This window comes from Acipenser ruthenus, chromosome 2 (assembly GCF_902713425.1).
Source record: "Acipenser ruthenus chromosome 2, fAciRut3.2 maternal haplotype, whole genome shotgun sequence".
Lineage (NCBI taxonomy): Eukaryota > Metazoa > Chordata > Actinopteri > Acipenseriformes > Acipenseridae > Acipenser > Acipenser ruthenus.
Window position 1 is genome coordinate 22020978 of NC_081190.1, and position 5138 is coordinate 22026115.

Sequence of the window (5138 nt, forward strand, 5' to 3'; positions counted from 1 at the left end):
CAGTAGAATTAGGGCTTCTGTTTTTTGGTTTTCGTTAATTTAATTTTTCGGTGCTTATTTTTAGCTATTTTTGAGTTATATGTAAACTGTTTTTTTGGGGGGGTGGGTTCGCTTTTTATATACTGTATGAAATTATTGTTTTCGGTTACTTTCGTTTTTCTGTCACAATATGTATAGTAACTTAACAGTAAAGTACACTTCAATTGTACCTTCTTTCCTTTTAGTCACAGACATATTCTTCTGGGTTTTTTTTGTGTGTTTAGGCAGTTTTTTACATTTTGCCACAATTTGCAATTCTGTTTTAAATTCCACAAGCGTGTAAATCCTACCTATAGTACTGTAATATAGCTTTAAATCTCGCAAGCAAGAACACCTTGTTTAAAATCTTGCAAACATGTTACAATCCTCCAATAGAAATGTAGGAATTTGCTGCCACTCAGTTGGGGTGAGTTTATAGTATTCAGTTTATAGTATTCAGAACGAATCAATGCGAGGATGTCAGGAAGGAGGGACATTGCCTAACTGCATAAGGAAATATTTTTATTTAATTTTTATTGTAGGTATTTTTATTTATCTTTTCATGGGGAAAGGGGTCAAGTCAATGTGAATTGAGTAACCATTTCCAGTGTTTTATTTCCCCGGTGTTTGTTGGATATACACCGATTTCAGCTCTGAACTAAAGCACGGAATCTGACAGAGATTGCAGTGGAGAAGCGCGAAAAAATTCGAGGGGAGTTGGGTATGGTTGGAAAAATGTGTGTTCTGGAATCTCATACATCAGAACACATTGCTGATATACAAAGAGCAGTAGAAGAAAGCTGAGGAATAGTTGCTTATCTAACTTACAATGCACCTAATACAGTAAAAGCTGTGAAAGATATTCTCGATGCGGGTCATGTTCGATGCACTGCACACACGCTGCACAATTGCATCAGCGAGGGCCTGCAATTACCATTTATTGTGGAGGTTGTAACAAAATGCTGAAAAGTGGGGAGTCATTTTAAACATAGTTCAGCTGCACAAATGGCATTAGGGAAAGCACAAGAAAAATACGGACTGCTTGCACACTAAACTTGTACAAGATGTGGTGAACTGATCAGGTGAATGACCCAACTCTTGAAAACATAAAGAGAACAGTAGTGATGATAGACGGGGTACTGGTATAGGGCACGAATAAAGGCAAAGGGGATTATTACGTTCCAAAAATTACCTCTTGTACAGAGTCGTTCGAAAAGAGGGAATAGAAGTAGAGAAGTTATTGTCATTTGTTTGGAGGTCATTTAGGTATTAACAAAAATACTGACAGACTCCTAAAAATGGCTGCGGGGTTGAACAATTTTGTACATCTTTTACTGAGTGTCAGCGGGCGAGCCATTTCAGCGCCTCATTGCTACCGTTCTCCATCATTGATATCCCCTTTGAGCCTATAGCTATGGATTTAGTGGGGCCCCTAGACAGATCAGCAAAAGGACATGCTATATTAGTGATCCTCAACTATGTAACGCGGTACCGAGGCAATACCGTTACGTAATACAGGTTCTAAAACAGCTGAGGAGCTAGTGCCGGTATTTACAAGAGTAGGGATACCGAAGGAAGTTTTGACAGATCAGGGGATGCCTTTTATGTCCAAATTAATAAAGGACCTGTATGACTTGTGGAAGATAAAACCTATAAGAACCTCAGTTTATTACCCCCAAATGGACGGTTTAGTCGAAATGTTTAATAGGACTATGAAACATATGCTCAGGAAAGTGATCAGCAAAAATGGGAACTATTGGGACATTATGCTCCTGTACTTGAAGTTTGCGATCAGTAAAGTTCCACAGGCATCCACAGGGTTCTCCCCATTTGAGTTACTGTATGGCAGACAAACCTGCAGTATTTTAGATATAGTGAAAGAGGTCTGGGAGTAACAGCTGAATATGGGGGAAAATATAATAAACCATGTCGTTGACATGAGGACCAGGATTGAACAAGTGATACTCATAATCCGTGAGCATATGGAGAAGGTTCAAACTGCTCAGAAAGCGAGATATAATCATCAGGTGAGCATGAGGGAATTTCACCAGGGAGATGGTTATGTTACTGGTACCCATGTGAAATGGCAGGGGCCGTATGAAGTGATTGAAGCTGTAGGTCAAGTAAACTATAAAATTCCACACCCTGATCGCTGTAGGAAAAAAAAATCCATTAAAGACGTGGAAAGATAGGGAGGCTATGGTAATATTAGGGGTAAATCTTGGGGAGGAAGATGAAAGTCAGGAGGCTAAGATATTTCCCCGACTCTAGAGATCAATGCAGAGAAGTTAGGGAGATGATAAACAAAAACAGTGTCTTTAATATGGGACAAGGAAAAATTGATGTCATTTTCCATGACATAGTAATGCCACTAGTGGTAAGAGTAAAAGCTAAACCTTATAAAGGGCCTAAGACAAAAAGACAGGAGATAAAGACTGATGTAGAGCAAATGTTAGGAAAGGGTGTGATTGAGTCAAGCAGTGAATGGATAAGCCCCATTGTATTAATTCAAAAACCGAATGGAACTTGGAGATTCTGTAATGACTTTAGGAGGCTTAATGAGTTTTATGCTTACCCCATGCCCCAGGTAGATAAGTCAGTAGATTATTACAGGAAGTTCATACCCAGTTTCCTTCTCGAGCAACTCCCTTAACCCTTTGCGGTCCTATGTCGGACCTGATCCAACATCGCAATTTTCCCATTCCAGTCCAATGGTGGACCCTGTCCGACATCATCAAAAAGACACAAAAAACAGGTCTCTAGTCGTTTTTTCTCCGGAAAAAGCCGAGAAAACCATTCAATGGCCGAGGGAGACCGACAGGAGCCGAGCGAAGCCGAAAAAAAGGGGCATATCTCATGAATACTGATAGACCCGACACCACATAGATAACACAGACATAAACAAACAAGATAGCTGCTTCCGCATCCAGCGCTCAAAGAACATCACAGACATTTGCAGAGCTTTTTTATTATTATTATTATTATTATTTATTTCTTAGCAGACGCCCTTATCCAGGGCGACTTACAATTGTTACAAGATATCACATTATACATTATTTCACATTATACAGATATCGCATTATTTTTACATACAATTACCCATTTATACAGTTGGGTTTTTACTGGAGCAATCTAGGTAAAGTACCTTGCTCAAGGGTACAACAGCAGTGTCCCCCACTGGGGATTGAACCCACAACCCTCCGGTCAAGAGCCCAGAGCCCTAACCACTACTCCACACTGCTTTTTTAGATGTTATAGTAATAAAATAACGACTTGGATCACATTATGAGTGATCAGGAGATGATTTATCGGCATGTACTATTATTACGAGGTATGTACAAAATATAGTGAACAAGGGGTGGGGCGGGGCTGGGGATGCAGTAGTGAGTGTCCTGTTGACATGCAGAGCCTTTTAAACCTGTTTTACTGTGAAGAAAAATACTTTTAAACAGTGCGTCTAAAATAAACTGCGCGTGTGAAAATAAATTGGACTCGACGCGCCTGACACGCGCTGAATAAATGGACCGCAAAGGGTTAATAGAGCTGAATTGAGCTAAAGCTCTAAACATTGTCAATTGGACAGCAAAACAGGCCTTTGTGAATCGGATGACAGCCCTGTGTAGTAATTGGATATTATTGGTCTCTGATTTTGGTAAAAAGTAGATTCTACAGACGGATGCATCTGAATTTGATTTAGGTGCTGAACTATCCCAATCGGTAGAAGGGGAAGAACACTCTGTGCTTTACCTTAGCAGGAAGTTGCGCCCCAATGAAAAGAAGTATGCCATAGTGGAAAAAGAATGCCTGACAATTAAGTGGGTGATGGAAACTCTCAGATAGTTTTGCTTTTTGTATACTTTGAAACATTTGTTTTCTTTTGAATATTCATAAACTGATGAATATTCAAAACTTAGTTTTTGATCAAGCTAGTAGTTACTACGCCCAGCAATTGCCACAATAATCAGACTTTGATTGGCCAGCATAAATCAGGTGATAATGTGTTTGTGAAGTGACACAGAACCACATTTGAACATTATTTGATCCTCTGACATCTAATCGTCTGCTTTATCCCAGGATATAGTGTAGGGCTGCTTATTACAATGTCGAAGTCAAAATAAAACAGCATTTGAATCAAAATATTGAATAGACAACAATTGGGTATAAATCAATAAAAATCGACATCCAGTTAAAAAAAAAAAAAAAGCCTGTCATTAGGAATAAACCGGAAACGTGGAACACTAATTATGCCAAACTCACAATAGCATTCAGAGATAAAGAGCCTCATTTACAAAAGGGCACACAATTAGAACTATCACAATCACAACTATTATTGTAGCGTTTAAAAAGTAATAAAACATTCACTGGTGGCTCCGACAAACTAGAAGGCGATCCTTCACATTCAAATCCATTTACAAAGTCCCCCAGCTTTCTTGAAAAGATCTGCATTTCCCTCGTTTTTCATCTGTATTTTTTATGCTCTCATTAGTATCCACCCTAGTAATTTCAGCAAATACTGTACTTGCTGAAGTGGTTTCTCCCACTGCTAATTAAAAAAATGCAGTCACCTATCTAACAATTTCATCTTGAGGGCTACAGTGAAAAGTACTGTCTTTAAATTAGGACTTTAGTGAAGAGTGTGGGTGTACGTGAGTACATTAATTATTGTTGGTAGTAATTCAGTTATTTAATCACTCACAGGCTGTAATCCCCAACTCCACAAACCAGCCAGCATTTTTGTAAATAGCAACACATGTAATAAACAATAAAATAAACATTTTGTTTCTGCCATCAGTGTCAGTGTCAGGTGGAGCTTCATGGTCGGTAAGTTGACACAGCCGAGAATTTTTCCTCTGTCATCCCGTCTGGTGCTGTCGATGTCAGTTTCTCAGCACACAGTAAATTAGTCGCTCAGTAACAAGGTTCAAACAGGTGATTGATCGATCTGTAGGAGCGTTTACTAAGGTGTCTTTGTTAAAAAAAGATTCTAAATTTATAACAGTGTTTATTCTTTAGGAAAATACAATTTAAGCCTAATATTTTTAGGGACCCTGTGGCAAAGTGGTTTGCAGTGTGCAGGTGTAGTGGTGATGTGATTATGAAACAAAAGACAGACAACAAAG